Consider the following 25,246-nt stretch of genomic DNA (forward strand, 5'->3'; position numbering starts at 1 on the left):
GGGCTGGCTGTCTTGAGTCAATATTGTGTAAGTGTCAACAGGGAGAAGACCTCCACTGAAGAGGCTGTGGGCGGCCTCCAGATGCCCAGAGGCTGAGCAAGGGGTTGCAAGAGACTCCTGGGACACAGATGCAGTGCTTGAATGGGTGAAGGGAACTTCAGGAGAGAGGGGTCCAGTCCAGCAGGGAACCCCAGGAGAGCCCACAAAAACATTTTCAAAAGCAAGAGCCAGTTTTAAGTTTCTCCAAGCTCTCTAACCAGTAAGAACCCCGAATTTCAATCCTGGCAAGTGGTAAAACAGCAGCTCCTGGGTGGTGGTAGGGAAGAGAGAACAGGGCGATGTAGACAGCAGAGGGACGTGTGGGGCCCACCTCAGGTGCTTCCAGCTTGAGCAGAGCGAAACTGGAAGAAAGGAGAAAAACAATGCAGTCAGAATAAGAGTGTTGCATTACTCACGACTATTATGCATTCTTTTTTTTTTTTTTTTTGTGAGATGGAGTTTCACTCTGTCACCCAGGCTGGAGTGAAGTGGCACAATCTCAGCTCACTGCAACCTCCGCCCCCTGGGTTAACGCGATTCTCCTGCCTCGGCCTCTCAAGTAGCTGGGATTACAGGTGCCCACCACCACCCCCGGCTAATTTTTGTATTTGTAGTAGAAATGGGGTTTCACCATGTTGTCCAGGCTGGTCTCAAACTCCTGACCTCAGGTGATCCACCTGCCTCGGCCTCCCAAAGTGCTGGGATTACAGGCATGAGCCACCACGCCCGGCCTCTGATGCATTCTAATGTCTGAGTGGACTATCTATAACTTACAGTAACTACAAGGCTATCACCGAAGACTGGATGAAAAAGCAATGGGATTGGACCAAGTTTTTTTTCTAGGGGCAGGGGAAGATTTCTCCCACTGAATACATTTTACAGGGACATTTGAAGGAAAAAAATTAAAGTTGTTTTTTGAGCATAAATCATGCAACGTGCTTGTTACTTACAGAAAAATGATCCATGGAAATGTAAGGACTCCAGTGTCTTTTTAAGAAACTTTTATTTTAGGTTTGGGGGTACAAGTGCAGGTTTGTCACACAGGTAAACTCATGTCATGGGGGTTTGTTGTACAGATTACTTCATCACCCAGGTATTAAGTCTAGTGCCCAATAGTTATTTTTTCTGCTCCCTCCCTCATCTTACCCTTCACCCTTAAGTAGGCCCCAGCATGTATTGTTCCCTCTGTGTTCTGGGTTCTCATCATTTAGCTCCCCCTTACACGTGAGAACATGTGGTCTTTGGCTTTCTGTTCCTGTGTTAGTTTGCTAAGAATAATGGCCTCCAGCTTCATCCATGTTCCCGCAAAAGACATGATCTTGTTCTTCTTTATGGCTGCATAGTATTCCATGGTGTATATGTACCACATTTTCTGTAGTCTGTCACTGATGAGCATTTAGGTTGATTCCATGGCTTTGCTATTGTGAACAGTGCTGCAATGAACATTTGTGTGCATGTGTCTTTACAATAGAATGATTTACAATATCTTTATTTTCTAGATGATGAAACCAGGTTCAGACAGGACAACTGACTTGTTTAACACACACAACAAGGCAGAGATGGCACTGTAGAGGTCCCAGGCCAGGGCCCTTCCATTTGATGTTGTCTCTCCTTCCAGAAGATCTGCACTTATTTCATCAGGAGCTAGGGTGTCCCCTGAAGTGGAGTTGATGGTAACTCTGGCTTGACAGTAACAATTACCTGAGCCACGTATTAAAAAATGGAGACTCCAGAGTTACTGAAGCAGCATCTACAGGGTGGGGCCCACGAATCTATATTCTTAGCAGGTTTGAGCCTTACCATCTGGCCTTTTGGAAAATGATGCAAGAAGAAACTTCTCTGGGAGGATTTCAGTCTGGAGGCAGTAGGGGAGGGGAGTGATCTTGCAGAGCCTGTGGCATCATCTGGTGCCCATGACAAGAGTGGCTCTGGGTTCTGTGTCCTGAAGGCAAGCAGGCCAGGGGGCAGGAGGAGGGGGAAGCCTAAGAAGAACCGAAGGCATGTGGCATTAGCCTGGGCGGGGATGGAGCCAATAAAGTGGTCAGATGGGGGGCCTGGCCGGGCATGGTGGCTCACGCCTGTAATCCTAGCACTTTGGGAGGCCGAGGCAGGTGGCTCACGAGGTCAGGAGTTCGAGACCAGCCTGGACAATATGGTGAAACCCTGTCTCTATTAAAAATACAAAAATTAGCTGGGTGTGGTGGCATGTGCCTGTAATTCCAGCTACTTGGGAGGTTGAGGCAGGAGAATTGCTTGAACCCGGGAGGTGGAGGTTGCAGTGAGCTGAGATCGCACCATTGCACTCCAGCCTGGGCAACAAGAGCAAAACTCTGTCTTAAGAAAAAAATAAAAATAAAAGAATGGGGGCTTTAAAGGCCATTCGTCTAGTAGAGGCTGGAGTTGGGCACTAAAAGCCACCCTGATAGAATGTGCTGGGAAATGGGTCTCTCACTCCCCAGGAGACCAGGGGTCTCTGCTCTATCTGAAGGGCCCCCTGTTCTCAGTGGCCTCAGCCTCACTGAAGCAGGGTCACCTCGCCTCACTGCCTGGATGAATGCTGGCAGGAAATACCAGCTGCGGCTGGCACCAGCACATGTAATTAACCATCGACTGCCCCCTGCTCCTTGCTCAGCCCCCTGAGGAGCACAGGTTAATTGAGTGGGGCCTAAGCACCGGCTGATCTCAATTTCTCTGATGCAATTAAGCCTTCTCCACTCATTTATTAACTCATGAAATTGACACAGCAGGTTAGCAGCCCCAAAGAAGAGGAAGCTTTTTTTTCCTTGTTACCTGTCTTCCTGTCCTGCAATCCTCAGGCAAGGCTGGAAGAAGGAAATGGGGAAGGGGTTCCCTTTACTTTGATTGTACGTATGCCCATTACAAAGTCTTGACCCCCAGGATGAGGGTTTGAAGAACTAGTGACCACATGGGTTCTCTTACCCTAGATGGGTAACTACAGCAGCAAAGAGATGTGCACTCTTTGAGAAGGGGTCTCTCTGGGAGATACAGGACTCTTGCAAATCATCAAGAAAAGACCTCCAAGAACCCCAGTGTAACAGTAGGCAATGGACAAGTGGTTTACCCTAAAGGCTCCCAAGGAAATGAAAAGATGCACAAACTCATTAGTAATTCAAGAAATACAAGCTGAAGCCACAATGAGCTATCACTTTTTACCTTTAGATTGGCAAAAGTCAGGAGCAGGATAATGCTGAGCATTGGTGCAGATGTAGGTATACAGGAACACTGGTGGTGGGCATGGCTGGGGCAGCCACTGAGGGAGTGACCTGGTACCACTTAGTCACAGCAAGTACACATATGGCCCATGAAATAGCAATTCTGCTCCTGTTTCGATGTCCCTGAAATTTCTTAACACAGCCATAAGGGGTCATATGTGAAGATGTTTGTTACCATGCTGGGCTGTTTATGATGGCGGGGACTTGGAGGCAACCTCAGTGATCATCACTGAGGAGCGGACCCAAAAACTCAGGTAGATGCTATCACAGAGGATATGCACCTGCTGAAAGCAGAGGACCAGATGTGGCACCGCAACACACAGCAGCGAGGAGAAAGCTTAGCACAGTGGTAAGAGAAACAACGAAACAAAATCAAACCACCAAGCATGAGAGGCATAAGAATTCTGCTTACATGGATTTAAACTACAAGCATACAGATCCACAATCCACATGTTCGAGAACACATACCAAAAAATGAATACACATCATGGCTGCCTATGGAAGAAGGTAAATGAAAGTGAGAGTGAGAAACATAAATAAGATGTGACAGATCTTGCACAGACCAATGATCATGATACTGTGCTATGATCTGAAGAACACCGTTAACTTAGTCTTCTGCATCTGAAGTCCAACTCAAACAAAAAGAGAAAAGAAAGGAGGCTTTCCCTTCCCCCAGGGAGCCTTTCAGGATTGACTAAATGCTGCTTATTTTTGTTTGGTCTTCCTGAGGCCTATTTGTCCTCCAGTATTGGCGTTTATTGATACACGGGTATCCTGTGGGTATATTTTGCTTTCTTCTTTACAGTTTAGACCATTTTGGGGCACAGACTTGGAATCACGTGTCTTTGTTGAGCTCCACTCCAGCCACCTGCCTGGTATCTGCACATTCTGAATGCTGGAATGGCCAGGTCTAAGGGGGAAGTTGCTTTGCACAGAGTGCTGTCCCCACACAGAGCCCTCCATCCTGCTGTGCTCTGCTGTGCACAGTGGAAAGAGCACTAGGCCAGGAGTTCCAAGATTTGGGTTTAAACCCTATTTTCTGCATTCACTACCTGGGTGACTTTGGACAATTAATGATCTCCTTGAGGCTCATCTGTAAAATGGAGATAAATAATACACCTTTCTCTTCGGGGTGAGGATTACCGGGGAAAATGGGGGGGACGGTGATCTTTCAAATCACACTGCCTTCTAAAAAGGGCTGACGTTGTCCCAAGAGCCTCAGGGTCCCTGCAGTTAGCCCTCCGAGCTGCTCACGGCAGAGGCGTCTCCATGCTCACTCGTCTCTGGGTGAGTCTGGCTGTGCTGAGGTTTGGGAGTGGGCCTGGGAGAGCTGTGTGGGCGCTGGGTGGCAGGCAGATCCGGGAGGGTGGGGTGAGGAAGAGAGATGAGCCCTGAAAAGCCGCTGAGGCTGGGGGATTCCGCTGCGCCTCCTGGCCAGTTAAAACCCCAGCAGTCAGCCTCTGCAGAAGGCTTCCAGGAGCTGGGAGGTGCCTTACTGAATTCCAGGTGTTTGTGGTGGTGACTCCTCAACGTGAGTGATATTTTTCTTCTCTGTGGCAATCCAGTGAAGGGGCTGAGTGCCTATCTGGGTGCATATACAAAGCCCACAGAAGACACTCACAGCGAGAAGAATTCGGTGGAGGGAGGAGTTTGGAGCCAGAGGTGACCATGAGAACAGCAGCTCGCAGAATAGAGTTTAGGTTTCCGCTGAGCCCTATTATGGGGGTTTGAGCAAGTCGTATCTAGATCCTGCGGAACATGTGACCCCAGCTCATATTTGAGTTATGCCTGAGGTAATGCGTGTGAAAATGAGTTTATTATTCCTCTTCTCTTCCATTCCATCCTTGATGAGCTGCTCAGAACAGAACATGACCCGCAGGCTCCTGATCATGACCTTGACTGGACCTTGTCTGGCTGGGCCTTTGTCTCAGCATCCTTGTGGAAACTCTGTTATTCCCCTCATTTATCCTTCATCTACTACTTACTGAGCACTAAGGAAAGTGCCTGGCATGGAGCCCCGCCCCAGGGACACAAGAGGAGAGGCAGAGTGCCCCCGAGGAGCTCACAGGAGGGGACACGGACAGAAAACATGGCCTGTCCTCTGGTTTCAGGACCTCCAGTGTCCAGTCCACCTGTGGAAGGCCTGGGAGTGACTCTGCAATCTCTGTCAGACCACCACGGTCTGACATGGCTTGGAGCGCACAGACGCCCTGGAGTAGGCACACCCATCAGGCTTGTTCAGTGCTTGGGGTTACAAATAAATATTTGGTGCAGATAAACAGAGGTGCCCTGCTCCTCCCAGCCAAGGACTGCCTCAGAGGTGCTGCCTGCATCCTGGATGCCTGTCAAGGGCAAGGCTGAGCGTACCCCTTCCCTGATTGGGGTAACACAAAACAGGCTGCTCTGCATGTTTCTTCAGCAAAAACTGTGCTGATCACGGAAGAAGAGTGGGCACAGGTGTGGGACCCCTGCACTGGCAGAGCCTGAGAACCTGGCTGTGGGCCCCTTGGGCTGGGGAGGGGCTGTGACTTTGTTCTGAAGCCCCACAGCACACTGTTTCATGTCTGCCTTACTCACCAGTGAATCTTTAGCCCTAGAACATAGGAGATGCTCAATATGTATCTGTCTAATGCAGAAACTAGTGTCTAGAGCATGCCATGTTTATTGGAAGTCTTCCTTGTCACCATCCGCCACACTGCCCACATGTCTCTGCCGCAGAGTGTCACATAGCACCTCAAGCTCCACCTGCCCCAGCTCCCAGCCTTTTCTGATCCTTCCAGGCCTCTCTTCCTGAGAACCTCAGTTTTGCCTATAGTCCATGTGACATAATTGGGACTTAGTTATGTGTCATTTTACATGAGTGTGGACAATTTTATGCAGATAACGCTAGTCTCTGGAGCTCTTGAGGTTCTGATCACAGGTCTGTCTGCTCCGCTTTGGAGAGGCCGGTGCTGAGGCCAGTAAACCTGTTAAGGGTTTGGTTCATGTTGGACTTGGGTTTTGTTTCAGTTTCTGCCTCTCATAACAATGTTCACTGACAGTTTACAGAGTTTTCCTATGCTTCATCTTGTTTGTCTCCTAGGCATGGCAGATTTTGATTTCTCTTTCTTTACAGAAAATATTAAGTTTAGGAAGGCCAAGTGATTTGGCTACGGTCACATGACTATTTCCGGGACAACCTGCTGCCACTCTTCTTCCATGACCAGAGTAATTCTTGCTATGCATGGAACATGCCGAGTGGCCCATCTCCATGCCACCCTGGCTCTTCTAACTCCAGAGTCAGTGCTCTTTTCTGGCCTACCACAGCAGCCTGAATCCCTAGCCATTCGCAGGAGGCATGGGGACACCATGGCCTAGCCTAGGGCCATGGGATAGGGCTTCACATTTCACAAGTCTGTTGTGTTGCACTTTATGACTTGGATTTCTCCCTATCTGTCCTTGATTGTTTAGAGGGTGTTCTGAGATTCCCTACGCAGCAGGCCTGCAGCTCAGTGACGGCTAAACAGACTTGCTAGGAAAGGCAGAGACATCTAGAGGGCTTGTTTCACTTCTTCAGCGAGATGTCCGCAGACTGGAAGAAATCCAGTAAGAACACAGGCCACTGAAGGGACAGAGAGCTTGATTTCTGAGGCAGAAGGAGATAAGGAGAGGGGCACTGTGTTAGGCTGACAAGAGGGCCAGAGGGAGCTGGCTGTAAAGACTGGCCACGGAGCCCAGAGTCCTCACACTCAGGGTGGCAGGACGCGGGAGGCTTGCAAAGGAGTTTCCAAAAGGGACAGGATGGAACTAGGTTGATTAAATTATACCAAAGAAACTTTAGACCAAGTCCAAGATGAATCTCACAGAAGGATATACACAAGTGCAACAGGGACATTTGGAAGCTGTGTCCACCCACATCGTGCAGGGAGGCTTAGGGAACATTTCTGAGCCGCTCTCCTCTCCTTTCCTCCATCCCAGAGGGCCTGGCCTATTTATCCCGCCAGTCGGATCTGACTGGGCCAGGCTAAGGCTTGTCCAGAGTGGGACAAGGCAGCTTCTGGGTTAGGAGGCCTTAAAAAACGTGTCAGGATTAATCCAAAGTCCTCAACCACATGAGAAATATTTTAAGATGGGCAAAAGTGCCCCGAGGAGGACTGTGAAAAGCCCAGGGGCAGGTGATAAGGTGAAAGTGGCAGCAGGCCTGCTGAGTGTGCGCGTGGTGTGCAGGGCTGCACTAAAGCCACCGGAGGGGCTGTCCAGAGGTAGCTCCTGAAACAAGAGCAAGACACCAGGGGAACCCCATGGCATAAGCCCCATGTGAGACACAGTGGAGCCTGCAAATGAAGGATCCCACTGGATCAGAACAAAACGATGTCCTCAGCCACACGGACGGGAACTTCCACCCTCACTTGGAGAGTTGGAATGGGACATTCACATCTAAACACATGCCTTGTATTCTTTTTTTTTTTTTGAGACGGAGTCTGGCCCAGGCTGGAGTGCAGTGGCGTGATCTCAGCTCACTGCAACCTCCACTTCCTGGGCTCAAGCGATTCTCGTGTATCAGCCACCTGAGTAGCTGGGATTACAGGTACCCGCCACCACGCCTGGCTACTTTTTGTATTTTCAGTAGAGACGGGGTTTCGCCATGTTGGCCAGGCTGGTTTCAAACTCCTGAGCTCAGGCAATCCGCCCACCTCAGCCTCCCAAAGTGCTGAGATTACAGGTGTGAGTCACTGCGCCCGGCCATGCCTTTTATTCTTAATAGTTAGACACACACATGCTTAAGTCAACTGCACATCAACACATACAGTTCCTATTCCAGATAGGGGTTTAGTAATTCTTAACTCATTCTTTGGGTATCTTTGTTAAGGTCCAAGTAAAACTACTAGAAATTGGCCTAGTTGACTATTAGAATCAGTATAATCAGTATTCTGAGACAGCAAAACTAAGGAAACAGCATCTGTATCCCAACAAACCTCTGTTTAGATTTTATTTTTTAATTGACAGATAAAAATTATATATAAAGATGATGTACAACATGATGTTTTAATATATGTACACATTGCGGAATGGCTAAATCAAGCTAGTTATATGCATGACCTCACATACTTTGTCTTTTTAAGGTGAGAACACTTAAAATGTACTCTCTTGGCAATTTTCAAGTATATATTGCTAGGAACTATAGTCCGCAGGCTGCAGAATAGATCTCTTGAACTTATACCTCTTGTCTTGACAAATCTTATTTCCTTTTTTTTTTGAGACAAAGTTTCGCTCTTGTTGCCCAGGCTGGAGTGCAGTGGTGCAATCTTGGCTCACTGCAACCTCTGCCTCCCAGGGTCAAGCGATTCTCCTGCCTCAGCCTCCCAAGTAGCTGGGATTACAAGCATGTGCCACCACACCCGGCTAATTTTTTGTATTTTTAGTAGAAACGGGGTTTCACCATGTTGGCCAGGCTGGTCTTGAACTCCTGACTTCAAGGGATCTGCCCGCCTCGGCCTCCCAAAGTCCTGGGATCACAGGTGTGAGCCATCACACCCGGCTGACAAATCTTATTTCTATCTGAGAAATATACTCTGACTTCTCTGCAGGGGGCAGTCCTGCGATGGCTCTGAGAGCTGAAATCATTATCACTTTGCACCCTGTAGCTGGGGTGAGGCGGGATGTGCTGATTCTATTTTTTTTTTTTTTGAGACGGAATCTCGCTCTGTCACCCAGGCTGGAGTGCAGTGGCCGGATCTCAGCTCACTGCAAGCTCCGCCTCCCGGGTTTACGCCATTCTCCTGCCTCAGCCTCCCGAGTAGCTGGGACTGCAGGCACCCGCCACCTTGCCCGGCTAGTTTTTTGTATTTTTTAGTAGAGACGGGGTTTCACGGGGTTAGCCAGGATGGTCTCGATCTCCTGACCTTGTGATCCGCCCGTCTCGGCCTCCCAAAGTGCTGGGATTACAGGCTTGAGCCACCGCGCCCGGCCCAAGGATGTGCTGATTTTAAACTGCAGCTTCTCACTCTTTCCCAGAAGTGGAGGTGAAAGTGGGCAGGAGCCCCCGTGTCATACACAGGCCTGTGGGCTAAAGGGGTGAGAACTGCATGTGGTAGCTAACCCATGGGGGAAGACTCAGAACGGATGGTCCAGGTAAGCCTGCTGTCCTAGAGAACAGGTTAGGAAGGTTAGCAAGAGGGCAACTTCACAAGTCCTTTATGTAACAGAAAAACATAGTAGGTTAAGATACAGTGTCTATAGCCTTTCCCCTCTTCTGCCTTCTGCTAAACGGTGTCTACCAGCTCATCTTGTGGGCTGTGCAGACTTGGGGTAAAAGGTAAGTTGGGAGGTACGGGTTTATATGTTACAAAGGTCAGAGTAGCCAACCTGGTGTACTTAGACAATGAGAGAAGAGGGGGAGAGATCAAAGAGCCAGCATGAGAGGTGTGTGAGAAACATGCTGAAGAGCCTGCAGGGAGGAGGAGACTTCAGGGGCAGCGGCCATCTGTGCGAGATAGAGGGAGAGATGGAGATGGGGAAAGAGATTTTTTAAAGTTTTAAAGATATGTTATGAATGAAATTCCTCCCTTTGGAATTTTCCTCAAATGTTCAATAAACATTTTAATTGCTTTCAAACTATGTTTTGGACATCAGATTTGAGTCTCTTTGAATGTGACACCTTGAAGAGATGGAGCCCACAGGGCAACATTTTTTTTCTTTTGCGGGTTGTAATTATAAATGAGAATGACTTGTCCAAAGAAAGTAGGAATTCAGTTGGAATTATCAGTAGCTCTCAGAGATAGAAAGATGCCAATTTGGGTAAAGTTGAGAAGAAATAGATAGATTAGCATTGATGTACATCCCAAATCTTAAGTGTGTGTGTGTGTGCGCACGCGCGCGCTATTGAATGTCTCTCTGGAGAAGGGGTGCATAGCTTTTGTCAGATATCAGAGAGTTCTGTGACTGCAGAAAAGTCAAGGGCAACAGAATAAGACGATGAATGGAAGGGAAGTAACAAAGGAAGGGGGTGGCTAAGGAGACAACAGTTGTAAAATAATAATAATAATAGAGAAAGACTCCTGTCATAGGATCTATAGGCAGAGAAAGGAAGAAGAATTAAATTTAAATCAGTTATGAATGGCCAGTGCAGGAAGTCACTTCCATAAAACCAAGCCAAACTTGGGGAGAGGGGTTAGAAAAAGACAAAAGGAGATGGTGATTTGGTGGGAAACATGAATGATAAACACTCTTCAGAATGTTCCTATTTGGTGGCCTCTCTGGAACCAGCTGCTGTTGAGCCTGATTCAGCCTGTGGTCAAGGCCATAGCACTAGCACTATTGCTGGGACTGTGTCTTAGCCTATTTTCTGCTGCTATAACAGCATATAACAGACGACGTCATTTATGTAGAACAGAAGCTTATTTGGCTCATGGTTCTGAAGATAGGGGAATCCAAGAGCATGGCACCAGCATCTGGTGGGGGTCATCCGATGGCAGAAAGTGAGTGAGCAAGGGAGTGTGGGAGACCAAGTGAAAATGCAGGCCAATTTATCCTTTTATCAGGAGCCCATTCCCACTATAACAATATGAATCCCTTTACAAAGCCAGAGCCCTTATAGCCTAATGGCCTCTTAAAGACCCTACCTCTTAAAACTGTTACAATGGCAATTAAATTTCCAACACATGAACTTTTGGGGGACACATTCAAGCCACAGCTGAGTATAAACTGGCAGAAGTGATTTGAGGGCGATTTGAGAGTATGTATCAGAATCAGAAAGATACCTCCACTTTGCCTCAGCCTCCTGAGTAGCTGGGATTACAGGCATGAGCCACCATGCCCAGCTGTTTCATAATGATGTTTCATAAGTTCCTTTTTGTCCTCTTTAGGAATCCTCTTTCGATTAATCCTTGCTTTTCAGTAATTCTAGTCACTCTGATGGCCCTCTCCCATCCCCCTTCTTACCACCTTGCCAAGAGTTTGTCACGTGCATACTTCTGGGGTTGCTGCTGGCAGGTGGTGGTGGTTAGAGTTTGGTGGCAAGTATGTGGGAAGAAGCCCAGGCCTTGGAGTTGGGAGGCCAAATCATGGCTCAGTGGGACTTTGGATAAGTCACTCAGCCTCTTCGAATTCCCATTTCCTTATCTTCATGCCCTTCCTCCCTTGCACTGTTACACTATTGCATAAATGCCTCCCCTTCAGCATTTCCTCATGACCCAGGGTTCGCTCCCATGTAATATCTGTCTGAGTGCCTCGACAGATGTAAACTCCTCTGATGCAGGGACCCAGCTCCTTTATCTCTGTATCTCCTAGAGCATCTAGCAAAGTACTACAAACATAGTGGATACTCACATTTGTTAAACCAAAGCAAGACATTAAAAAGCACAACATAAGCCCTCACAAAAGCAGAGGATTACTGTCTTTGTAAAATTATTGTTGTTATAATGGTTTTTGGTTTGCCTAGTTTCATGTTATCATCAGAATTTCTCAAAGTGTGTCTATCCACTGTGAGCCACAGAAATGCCAGGATGCTAGTTTAAAATCCAGATTCCAGGGAATACCTATGGGTGCATCCTGGTAATGTGCATTTTAAGTAGGGTGATTATTCCATTTATTGCCTAACTGGGACACTTGAGTGAATGGGGGTACTATTAATAGTTATGCTGGGACAACTGGCATAAACCAGGACAGTCACACTCATTTCAAGTATTTCTTTGGACACTCAAGTGTGAGAACTGCTGCCCAATGCTCTAATCTTTTGGTGGTAAGAACCAGTTGTCTTCTCCCCTTTAACTCCTTAAACTGTGCAGCAAAGACAGGCCCCTGAATTGATGGGCTAGGCAGGCAGCTACCGTGCTGCCATTAGGCTGAGCAGGAGCACAGGGTGGCCAGGAGTGTGAGTAAGGGCAGCCGCTTCCCTGTGCAAGTCCTGGCCTGCAGTGTCCTCCCGCTACCTTGGAAGATGCTGGCTGTGGCCACTGTGAACGAAGCTGTAAGGGACTGGTGCTCATGTCTTCTCCAGCTGTCCTTCAAGGGCCAGGCCCTCTTCACTCACAGATGAGACTTTAAGGGAACAGCAATAACACAAATAATGCCCTGTACTTAAGTGAGGGAGAATACCTGTAAGTGAGAGAGCCCCGGGCCGACAATGGCCACCCAGCAGGTGGGGGCACTGTGCACCCGGGCCAACTGCATCGCTGAAGACAGCAGCAGGGCCTCCAGATCCTGTGGCAGGGCTGTTGTTTCCTTTCAAGAGAACTTGCCTTCTGTTCATTTTGCTTTTCCTTTTAATTCACAATCATGGAAAAGCACCTAGTTCTATCAAAGCCAATTCTAAGACTTTTGAACCAAAGCGAGCTATGACATTCACCTGAAATGTGAGTTCTAGACCTATCTCACCAGGATCCCTTGAGCTTTAATAAGACACCCTCTAGAGATGGGGTTTCATTGTCCCCTAATAGCATTAAGCCAATGGTCCATGGAATCCCTGCGTGAGCATGTACGCTTTTCTCATTTCTGTGCTTCACGCTTTCACCACACACATACTTTTCCCATGAGACAAGCCCATATGTCACTAGGTAGATAGATGATGAACCTTCTGATTTGCAGTAAAACTCATAGACTCTTGGAATTTTGGAAAGTATTCAAATACTGCTTTCAAATAAAGTTTTAATTATGCTCTGGCTAAAGAACTGGTTGTGGTGACATGTGTGACATACGTAGACATACGAGTATGCCCTGCCACCGGGACACACAGAGAAGGTACCATGTCCAGAGAGGGCCTGGGGACACTCACAGCCACGCAGGTGAGCAATAGTTGAAGAAACTGGGGATGTTGAGCTTGCCTAAGAGAAGTTGTCAGGGAAAGGATGGGGGGATAAGCGATGATATCTTTGTCAGATATTGAAAGACCTGTCACTGGAAGGAAAGATTCGTTTTATTTTGTATCTCTGTTCCATAAAACTACATGATTCCATGCTTTTTTTTCCATGATATTCTCTTCCCCACTAATCCCTCTCAAATGCTACTTTCTTATGCACCCTTTCTGGGACAGAGCCAGCTGTCCCCTCCTTCAGGATGCCAGCACCTGTCACACTGTATTATATATATATTTATTTATTATTATGTGTCTCATCCACTAGAGTATGGGTCCCTTGAGCGCAGGAGCTGGGCACACTTTTCTATCTCAGCACCAAATACAATGGAGCCCTTTCATGCATGTTTCCAGAATGAATGAATGAAGAAATGACTTTTTGGCAGGGGCGTTTCAGTATGAGCCCTGTGAGGTGACGGAGATCATCAGCTCCATTTTATTGACAGGTAACTAACGGAGGCACACAGAGAAGAGGTGACTTGTCTAAGGTAGCACAACTAGTAAGCGGAGGCACAGAGACTAGTTCTCAGGTCTTCCTATGTAAAACTCCAGCCTTTCTGCCATGAGAACAAGTGTGAACGTAACTAGGTAACATTAATAATCAAGTCACTACTTATTGGCACTAATTACATCCCTCGTCACAGAGACTGGACCTTCTGTTTAAGATATCGAGATCAAAGTCCAGGAGCAGTGGTTCATGCCTGTAATCCCACCACTTTGGGAGGCTGAGCGGGGGTGGATTTCTTGAGCACAGGAGTTTGAGATCAGCCTGGTCAACCTAACGAGACCCAGTCTCCACACACACCCACCCACCCACACACACACACACACACACACACACACGTCAGATATGGTGGCAGGTGTCTGTAGTCCCAGCTATTCAGGAGGCTGAGGCAAGAGATTGCTTGAGCCCAGCAGTCTGAGGCTGCAGTGATCCATGATCTCGCTACTGCACTCTAGCTGAGGCAACAGAGGTGGGGAATTATTGCTTCCATTTTACAGATGAAGAAACTGAAGATCAGAGAGACTGAGAAACTTGCTCAAGGTCACACATCTAGTAAGTGGCAGAGTCAGGATTTGGAGCCTGGTCTCCATGAGTCAAAGTTCATTCATCTCTATATTCCATTGCCTGGCAGAGTGAGTCTTCAACTTATTACTACTAAATGCTGTTTCTGGAACAGGAAGACATCGGAATAAAGGTCCGCTGCTAGCAGTGAGAAAACTGCAGAGACGAATGAGCTAGTACTTCAGGAGGCAGTCCGACCAGCATATAATCATAACTGGAAGTGATTAAGCATTTGGTGGGACTGCAAGCTTGGCCAGGTGGTTGGAATGAATGACTTTTACGGTTCCTTCAACTCAAGATCTTGCTATCCTCACATTTGTAGGGGTGAGGGCAAAAAGATAAATGGAGGCCACAGATGATATGTCCAAATATTTAAAAGTTAAAAATCCAGCTAGCGGCCGGGCGCGGTGGCTCAAGCCTGTAATCCCAGCACTTTGGGAGGCCGAGACGGGTGGATCACGAGGTCAGAAGATCGAGACCATCCTGGCGAACACGGTGAAACCCCGTCTACTTGGGAGGCTGAGGCAGGAGAATGGCGTAAACCCGGGAGGCGGAGCTTGCAGTGAGCTGAGATCCGGCCACTGCACTCCAGCCCGGGCGACAGAGCGAGACTCCGTCTCAAAAAAAAAAATAAATAAATAAAAATAAAAATAAAAATAAAATAAAAAAAATAAAAATCCAGCTAGCAACTGTTAAATGAAAAAATGTTCCATCTTCAAACGCCTGGAAAATCAGTTCCGTGCTGAAATGCGGTGGCATGGGAAGAGCGGGCTTAGTTGCTAGGCTACAGCCTGTTCCTCTTCTCTTTCCACCCTAGACTGTACCCCTTAGGAGCCCCATGTACATGGAGTGTGAACACCCCAGCCCTAATGTCCAGGTTCCATCCCCTGTCCCCAAAGAACTGCCTCCTAGCCATGCTGCAGGCACAGGGTATGCACACCCTTGGGAGGAGAGAGCAGGGAGAAGAGGCCTGCATGGGCCCGGGAAGCAGCTTCAGGTTGTTGGGACAGCGCAAGGATACGGTCTGGCAGGGAGCGGAACAGGCTTACTCTCCATGGAGAAGGTGGTGTGGCCTGAGGAGGGCCAGCAGAGCGATGTCTCGTGCCTGGGTCTGAGGGCAGTGTTACTGCTGACAATGAAGTCTCATAACGTTAGGTTCCTTGGGCCTTTCCTTTCTCTTGGCTGTTTATATTATCTTGAGATAATATATTATGTGAGATTAAGACTAACAGCCTCTGTCTGGGACAAAGACATCTAGGCTGGATGATTCTGAGCTGGGCTTTAGGGGAGCTTTGCTGGGCTGTTAGACTTTGGGTACAGTGGCCCTAAAAGGGACTATTGCTGGAGAAACGCAGGCAAAATAAGTGATAGGAGCTCTAGTTCGTTTCCTTTCGTGTTCTGTTCTTTTCTCCCTGGTTGACTGCCTATCCATCATCCCTTACTTAGGAATATTCTGGGTTTTGGAGGAATTTCCCTTTTATCCCACAACTTCCTTCTACTTAGTCTCTTCTGTGTCCTCATTCTCTAATGTTCTGAAGGCCACTATATTCCCAGGTTTGTCCAGAGCCTGAGTTGGAGCTGCCTTCTCCCACCCTGACAGTGGACCCTTTGTGGAGCGAGTGTCTTCAACAGAAAATCCTAATCTCAGTGAGTGCTGACTGCCATCCATCCAGATCAGTGGAAGGGTGAGTTTGGTCTCTTAGGGGAGACAAAAGCTCTACAGGCTAGGTCCGCCTCACTTGCCAAACCAACCACCTCACCCTTTACCCAGCTTGTATCTGCAGGTGGGTTGGAGGGGCTGCTCAGCGCTGAGTTTGAAGTGTGAATTCTAGAGATTGTCAGCCAGACCTGGGTTGGAATACTGGCTCACCTTCTTATGAGCTGTGTAAACTGGGCAAATCACGTCACCACTTTGGGCCTCAGTTTCCCATCTCCAAAATCTATAATATGGGGAGACTAGTAAATACATCCTAGGGCCATTAGGAGACTTAATGAGAAAGTTGACAAAAAACCTCTTAGTTTTGCAGTGGCAAGCACATAACAGCGGCTCAAAAAAAAAAAAAAAAAATCAACTGTTATTAATACTTCCCACTCCTGTTGATAGTATCCCTCCAGTCTCTAGGCTTGGAGCCATGGCATTATCTTTGACACTGCTTTCTGTACCTACTGCTACCACCTGGGTTGAGGGTCATATTTCAAACAGTCCCTTTCCTACCGATCTCTTCTCCTTTCCATCTTTTCTGTATGTTGCTATATTCACTTTCCTAAATCATTCTTTGGTCATGTCCTTTCCCTCTTCTAAAACATTCTGGGGGTTGCTATTGCCCACTACATAAAACAGCCTCACCTGTTCAGCCCTCCTAAATGTAGCCCTAGTCCTATTCTTCTGCTATGATTTCCCAGGACCCAAAATGTGGTTGCTTTATTTGTGGATTTTGGTAGATATCTTGGGTTCCAAATTCAGTTTGTTTCATTCTTTTAGTTGTGTAACCCTGGACAGGGCTTTAACTGCCTTTGAGTGCCTGTGTTCTCATCCTGGGGGTAGTAATATTACTCAATTAGAATGACTTTGCCTTCCTCCCAGACCAGTTTCCATGTGATAGCACCCTACCAATGTTTAATCTTTCACCATTGCAGCTCATGCCCATTCTTCGCCCTTCTCTTTTAAGGGATGTCTCAAGGTCTACATCCTCCTGGTTGGATGATAGGAGCCAAGATTCAATGATGTTCTGAAATAAGGAAAACAAGGGGAAGGAAGAGTGGTGGTAGAAGAGGAGGAAAAATAAGAATCTGATCCCTGCTGGGCGCGGTGGCTCACGTCTGTAATCACAACACTTTGGGAGGCCAAGGTGGGTGGATCACCTGAGGTCAGGAGTTCAAGACCAGCCTGGTCAACAAGGTGAAACCCCATCTCTACTAAAAATACAAAAATTAGTTGGGTGTGGTGGTGGGTGCCTGCAATCCCAGCTCCTTTGGAAGCTGAGGCAGGAGCTGAGATAGCACCACTGCACTGCAGCCTGGGTGACAGAGTAAGACCCCATCTCAATTAAAAAAAAAAAAAAAAATCTAATCTCCTCTCTGCTCTCCTGGGAATACACTGAAGATTTTGAGATTAAGTAACCAAAAATTTTACTTATTTCAAATTGTGTTTTTAATGGCTGACCAGAGTGATCTTCGGGTCACAGAAGAGAGTCTGGTGGCAGACATGCCCACTAGGAGGCCTGCTCCATATCAGCATAGGCTGGAGGGTGGAGGCTGACATGTGCTAAATGAAGAGGCTGTTTAAGGGAACATTGGAGGGTAAGCAAGGGCTCAGCCCTGGGCACAGCACCACAGTGGACGGAGACAGCGGCAATTCTCTGTGCCAGGTAAACACCCTACCTGGTGAGTGAGGCAGGCTGGAGGGTTGGGCCTTGCACTGGAAGGTAGTCACAGCCAGGGTGCCTTGTTTGCAGACTTCTTAAGCCCCTTTTTGTGACATCTCTCCTCCGCAAAGCTGCAACCCTGCATTTCTATATTCCTGCATAATGCCATACCAGATATATAACATGCATCACATCATTCAATGTTGCAAGTTCCCTCGGATATAGATATTATTTTCCCTCTTTTGGAGACAGTAAAACTGAGGCTCAGAAATTTAAATTACTTGTCCAAACCCATGCCACTGGTAAGAGGCAGGTCTAGGATCTGCAAACCGGAAAGCTCCACTCCACATTGAGTTTATCTGGACTCCGCCCATTAGTGATCTACACCATTTCTCACAGGCTTTGGCATGTAAAAGAAAGCAGCAGGGCCAGTGGAAGAGCAGGTCTTGTTCAGAGCAGGCTTTCTCTGTGAGCTTCAGGGCAAGGAATCTTCCCTGGGAGGAAGTAAATGGGCTCCAGATGGTTAACAAATGCAGTCTTGGAGTAACAGTTTTATTTCAAACCAGAGGAATATCGTTTGGATTTACCAAAGCTATGAACAGGTGAGTGGGTGGTGGGAAAGAGAGAGGATTATTCAGTTTCAAAATGATTTTCCTTGGCTGGAGAAGAATTCTCTTGGCTTGATTGGAGACTAGAGGAGCAGGGAAATAGATGCAGAAGGAAACAGAAGTCAAACCTGCCACTGATTACACATTGTGAGAAGTGATTAGGTGGTGGTTGACAAAATTACCTTTATAGAGAAAAGCCTGAAAAACACATCACTCGTATTTGCATAGCATTTCACACCTTACAAAGCCCATATATTAACCTGTTGTCTCCTAGAATCTCTGAGTTGGAGGGTACCTGGACCAGCAGTTTCCAAGCCTGGTTGACATCTGGGTCATCTGGGGAGCTTTGTAACAATCCCCAGATATCACCAGACCCAGGGAATCAGAGTCTCTATGGATGGCAGGCTGGGGGGTTAAATGTGCCCCTGGGGCTTCCCATGGTGATCTGGATTTGGGCATTGCCAATCTCCATCAGGACAACTGCCACTGCCTCTGACCTGGACCCTGCAGTGGGCTCTTCACTGAGCTCCAGTCCTCCCATATCCAGGCCCTTCTCCATTCTGCCACCAGACAGAAGTTCCCTAAAACACATGGAGTCAGGTCCCACCCCTGCTCCCAGAGAGGAGAAAGCCTGGCACTTTGGGGGAGCTGTAGAGCAGTGTGTCTAGACCTCATGCTCGGACCCCGGCTAGTCCTCATGCAAGGCTCCTCCTCTGTGAAATGTTTCCTGATTTCACCCCTGCCTGCAGAGCAGGTGCTGTGGATCTTCTATTATTATAGCAATGCTCTGAGGGTCATGTCATTATTTGATTACAGAACCATTTATCTGCACAAAACTGTGGGCGAGGGAATCTTCGGGGCAGGGGCTATGCCTTGTTCATTTCTGTATCCCTGGAGCACATGGTAGGAGCTCTATAAACACCGGCTGAATGAACACATGCATGCTGGCACCTTGAGCTATCACTGACGTGCATTTTAGATCAAGAAGGTCTCAGGAATAGATGTGTTTAGGGTGAGCTCTCCTTGCTCAAAGGCCTAATAGCCCAGCTAAATAGCTTACTCTATTTACTACAAATTAAGAGGAGCCTCGGGCTAAAGAGATTGCTTAGGAACTAGAAGGCTCTGCTTTGGGTTTGATACCACTTGTTCCATGACCACTTAATGTTTTTGAAATAATCTCATTTCAAACATTATTAATAATACTGCTTTGTATGTTAAAGGATGTCACGGTTTGCTAATGGACTTTAATTCATCCTCCACATCTCTGATGGGTAGGAAGGTCTCCCTCCCTTTTCCTGGCAGCAGGCCTGATGCAGCCAGGGTGCAGGCAGAGCTGGTGGCAAGGTGCCAGCGGAGAACTCTGGCACCCTGCTTTGTGAGCCAGCTCAGTCCACTGCCAGACCCTCGGGAAAGGGCCTTGGCTCCTGGGTCCTGAAACTCAAATACTTAAGGATGAGGACAAAGGCCTTGGGCTGAGACATGCCAGGGGCTAGACAGGTTATAGGTCACTTTGGAAATGCTCAGGATTTGAGGCCTGAGGTCTGAATTTAAATCCTAGTTTTCCTTGAGACTTTGAGAAAGTTATTCAGTGTCTCAGAACCTTGATACTTTCATTTGTTAATGGGTGTAATACTTGTGTCTTCCTTACTGGGTTGTCTTGAGGATTAAATGGCACAATTATGTCAGAGGACTTAGCAGGTGGCTAAGTGCTACACACACACACACACACACACACACACACACACACACACACACACACGTGGCTGGTTATTACCCCTTGAGGCTGAGCCCCAGGGAACCCTCTTCGCAGCTGGGCAGAGGGCTTTGGTGGGGAAGTAGAAGAGCCCACTCTGCTCCTAGGTCCATAACCTGGGTTCGTTTTACCTTGTGCATGGCACTCAGGCCTGCAGCCCAGATTGGTGGCTGGCCCTAAGAGTCTTTCTTTCCGGTTGAATAGGACATACAACTTATGCCTGGCTCTGAATCTACCCTGGGGAGACCTGAGACCCTGGTGCGTCACAGCTGCTGTCCTGAGGGTGAGGGAGCTCAGAAGAGCCTAGCCAAGGCTGGTGGGAAGGAACGTCCACTCCAGGTTAGGGCCTGTGTGGCTCTGGGAGCCTTTTGTGATGTGTTAGTCGGTACTAAGTGGCTATTTGGATTAAAACAACATAACATCGTTTTAACAACTTGGTCAAGATTAAAAAGTATCAATTACTAGCCCATTTTTGGCAAGGGAGTGGGGAAATGGTCACCAGCATACACTAGTAGAACCTCCCTAGAAGGCGATTTGGCAACATACACCAGTCTTAAAGATCAAGGGCTCAGCAATTCCACTTCAAGCATTTCCCGGAAGGAAATAATTATGGTTACGTGAAGACGTCAACTCAGTGATGTTCACTGCAGCATTATATACGAAGGGAAATCTGTCAGCAATCAAATTCCTTAACAACGGGGGAAGTTAAATAAACTATGGCACATGTAGAATACCATGGAAAAATAATATTATCGAATATTGCTGAGCAAGCAGGCTACAAAACAGTATTAGTAAATGACACTCTTTAAATATGTTTCTGTCAAGCAAAACAAATATGTGTACATATAGCCTATTAAAAAGCCTGGAATAATATGTCCTAAAGTGCTAACCATTTTTTTAAGGGGTGGAATTAGGGGTTATTTCTCCATTGTTTTTCAGTGTTTTAAAGGTTTTACCTGAACTCATACACCATTTATACATTGTGAAGAGATCATTTTTATGACCCCTCTCCACTCCCCCAAAACAAAAACAAACCCAAACCAAACCTGGAGTGTGGGCTGGGCCGCCGGAGGCTCAGAATCCCCGGCTACCCCCGAGAGAGCAGGCTGCAGAACGAAAACCCAGGGAATGCCCTTTTGATCTCCGTCTTCATGTTCTCTCATTTTATCAAAGAAAACCTCAGCTGGAAGACGTGGGTCTTCAGGAGAGAATGTGCTTCAGAGACTTCCACTCACAGTTTAGAAATGCCTGTATTTATAGCTTGTGCAGTGACCTTTCTCGTCGACCACAATTTATGGTTTCTTAATTGGTTTTCTGGAAACAAGCAGTGGTAACTTATATACTAGGCAAGGGAGGAGCAAATCTAATCAGTTGCCAGGGTGAGGGTTGGGTGGGGGATGGAGTGGGGGGTGGGAGTTGTGGACCAGGGTGGGGGATGGAGTGGGGGATGGAGTGGGGGGTGGAAGTTGTGGACCAGGGTGGGGGATGGAGTGGGGGGTGGGAGTCGTGGACCAGGGGAGGCTGGATGTGTTCTCTTCACAACAGCCTTCCTGACACACTGAATTACTGCGCCTTTAATTGAGCTGGTGAATCACAGTGAGATGCTGGAGAAGCTGGGCTCTAAATGAATAATCTCTTGATGTTCTATATTTATTTGTCCTCCCACAGTGACGTCCATGGCCAAATTCTAAGGTTGGGCAGCTTTTCTTTGACATTTGGGACTACCTGCCGGGTATCCAGGCAACAGAAGAGTCCAGTTTACCCAAGAGAATTGAAGGGACAGAGATGAGGAGGATTAAAGTCACTTGTTAAGTCAGTGAAATAAAGTCATCACAAGGAAAGCGACTGGAAGGAATACCCCACACCCCCAGCATCTAGATTTTATACACTGCGACATGTCACAATGCTAGGCTATCCTCTACCTGAAAGAAATGAGATGAGTATGCTTTGTCTTTTCGGGGCATATAATAGGAATTCAGCAAATGTTAGTCTATTTTTCCTTCTAATTTTGTGTTTCATGTGCGCAGGTTTTGTGCTTTCTCAAGATAAGCCCTTCAAGGGAAGATGCTATACTGTTTTCTCTGGGTCTGTTATGTAGGTATATAGGGCAATGCTGGACCAAGCAGGAAGGGACTATTGAAGGTTACACTGGGGACATGCCTGCCACGTGCCAGGCACTGCGTTAACTGTGAATTTAGTTCACCCTCACAACAGATTCTGTAATGCAGAACTGTCTTTATTTTCAGAGGATACAACAGGTTCAGAGAGATTAACTTGTCTAGTAAGTGACTTGTCTCCAACATCCAGTAAGTGACAGAGCTGGTATGTGAACTTATGCAGCGTGGCTCTGCATCTTAAACTCTTACCTCCTCCACCACTGATCTCAAAGAGGAGGCAGGTTTGGCTCAAGGTCGGGGCATGGGCAAGTTGAGCTGTGGCCAGGTTATTTCTGGTGAAGGCACGAGGTTCTGGAAGGCCCAAGATGATGGGTGGAGGGCAGGCTTGTTACCAATTATACCCAACCCTGAATTGCACCCTAGCCTTCCAGGAAGCCTCCACCTGGTCTGGTCACAACAGACCACAGCCAGCCTATGCAGAAGGATCAGACTCTTGATGGCCTCAGAGGTGGCAGGAATCTCACCTGTATCTCTCTCCCTCGGGACTTAAGCAAATTCCTGAGCCAGATAGGTATAATCGGGAAAATGTTCCTTATAGCCAACTAGCATATCCCATCAGGAAATACAATTCATTTTAGTTTCTTTTTTTTTTTCATTACTCTATTGTATAAAATTTGGGAAGTATAAAAAACATGCAAAGTGTGTGGCAGTCCTACATAGTGGCTGATGGTTCACAGAGAGGATCAGATTCTGGATTTGCTACTTAATATCTATGCAGCCATGGGTCAACTTTTAAACCTTTCCATACCTCACTTTTCTTATATACTAGGTAAGATTATCTTTTCCTATTCTACTATTTCAACAGGATGTCATAGGGCAGGAAAAATAAAAAAAGGTGTTGATCAGCTATTTTAAATTAGAATACTTTTTAATGCACTTTTAGACAATAAACATTGCCATACTATTTTCCCAAAGGGTTTTACAAAATTTCACTGCCACCTAGCAACACAGGAGTTGTACCACAATCTTATCAACATAAGGTCAATGTTAGGATAGGTCATTAAACCCAATAAACATTAGTTATTAACAGTAATCAACTCACTTTCCAGAAGCAGCAACAGTTAAGTCTTTCCCCATGTTTCTACTCAGTCTTTTCCACATATTTTATTCTTCAGATAGTTGAGACTATGCTGTCTGTACAGTTTGGCATTCTGCTTTTTAATGAATGAATGGCTTTTTCTTTTCTTTTTGTCTTTGAGACAGAGTTTCACTCTTGCTGCCCAGGCTGGAGTGCAATGGCATGATCTCGGCTCGCTGCAACCTCCACCTCTGGGTTCAAGCAATTCTTCTGCCTCAGCCTCCCAAGTAGCTGGGATTACAGGCATGCACCACCATGCCAGGCTAATTTTGTATATGAATGAATGAATGGCTTTCAAACCATCCAAGTGGTTTGGGATACAAGTTGCTGGAAATGCACACAGGCCCAGGACAGAAGGGCCAACTGTTAGCACAGTTTGAAGAAACAGCACCAGCTAGGGGTGGGAGGTCTGGATTGCAATGCTGACATTGCCTCTAAGGGTTGGATATTCTCAGACAAGTTTTCTCAACTTCTCTAGGAAACAGTTGCCTCCTCTGTAACATGAAGGCATGGACTCAGGACATTTAATGATTGCTCTGGCCCTAATGTTCTTTATTTTCAAACCAAGAAGGTGCCTGACAGTGTGGCTTAGAACTTTGGCTTCTAGAAAGGGGAGGAGATGGCAGCAGCTTCAGGGTGCCTGGGAAGGATGATGGGCACAAGAAACTGTCCAGAACCCTGGTCAACGGCCTCTGAGAATCCAGATCCTGCGAGCAAAGCCCACCAGGCCAGCCTTACCAGTACCAGAGGAATCTCCACCCCGTCCTGCTTGCACAAGCTTTCCCACCAAATGAGAAGATGCTCCTGTGCAGCCTGGACCACATCACCAGGCCTCACTGTGTCCCTGCCGACCGGCCCTTCTGGGCCCCTTCACCCCTTCCCTGTCTCTGCCCCCACAGCCTTACATTAGTGTCCGCCTCATCCCCTCTACATTGGTTAATTCAATGAGTCCCAGGTCTGTTAAATTAAGCCCACTGCTGCCCCTGCCAGAATCCTCTAACAGCTCTAATTGGAAAAACAGCCTCAGCCTCTGCCTATCAAAGCTGATTATATCCATGCGCACAGAGGCCTGGTCCTTGTCCGGGATGCTCACTCCACCCGGCCCGTGAGATCATCTCGCCTGTTCCCCAGGGCTGTCTGCCAGGTGCAAAGGAGTCAGCCTGGTAGAGGCGCCTTCTCCACATCAAGGAGCAGCAGCTGGCCTCCCAAGCCAGGTCTGATAGCATAAACAAGTTTGTGCTCATCACAGGGAACTGGAAAACAACTTGTGTTCGGAGCAAGACGTCTTTTTTTTTTTTTTTTTTTTGATACGGAGTCTTACTCTGTTGCCCAGGCTAGAGTGCAGCAGCACCATCTTGGCTCACTGCAACCTCCACCCCCTGGGTTCTAAGTGATTCTCCTGCCTCAGCCTTCCAAGTAGCTGGGATTACAGGCACCTGCCACCATGCCTGGCTAATTTTTATACTTTTAGTAGAGACAGGGTTTCACCATGTTGACCAGGCTGGTCTTGAACTCCTGACCTAGTGATCCTCCTGCCTGGGCCTCCCAAAGTGCTGGGATTACAGGCGTGAGCCACCGCACCCGGCCAAGACCTCATTTTTAACTAAGCTGCATTCACCACCCTCATCCCTGCAATCCCAGCAGAATCTCTCACACTGGAGGCAAGGATTTACTCCAAGAAAAGGTACACTTGCCCCAGGGAGCCATCCCAAGACAGCATAGTCCAAGCATGTACTAATTCCTAGGTGCCTGCTCATTTGAACCCCTTTCTCGGGGGTCAGAGCAGTCAACCAACTGAGAACTCTGAGAACTCTGCTATACTGCAGCTAGATGTGGGAGGAGGGGAGATCAGAGAGAAGTGAAATCATGCCGCCACATAAACCAGTGGGTTTTAAAAATATTTTTTGAGGTAAAATTTATGTAAGATTCACATTGTCACCATCTGAAAGTGTACAATTCAGTAGTTTTTAGGATAACCACCATATTGTTCAACCATCATCACTATCAGATTCCAGAATATTTTCATCACCCTCAAAAGAAACTCTGTTCCTAGTAGGCAGTCATGCCCCATCCTCCTCTCCCATCCAGGTCCTGGCAA

The 25,246-nt window shown here is 47.3% G+C and overlaps 1 protein-coding gene across 6 annotated transcripts in view; it reads right to left on the reverse strand.

Annotated features, from left to right (window-relative positions):
- Window positions 1-25,246, reverse strand: part of FAM163A (family with sequence similarity 163 member A) — a 72,015-nt gene that overhangs the window by 11,025 nt on the left and 35,744 nt on the right. For 2 of the 6 annotated variants that reach the window (XM_021930016.2, XM_021930009.2), the window contains exon 2: window positions 371-401. The gene's annotated coding sequence lies outside the window, so the exon portion shown is untranslated. Of the gene's footprint in view, window positions 1-257; window positions 500-25,246 lie in introns of those variants that run through there. The other 4 variants (XM_009192397.4, XM_009192370.4, XM_009192380.4 and 1 more) reach the window with 3 other exon arrangements.

The sequence above is a fragment of the Papio anubis genome, chromosome 1 (genome assembly GCF_008728515.1).
Source record: "Papio anubis isolate 15944 chromosome 1, Panubis1.0, whole genome shotgun sequence".
Classification (NCBI taxonomy): Eukaryota; Metazoa; Chordata; class Mammalia; order Primates; family Cercopithecidae; genus Papio; species Papio anubis.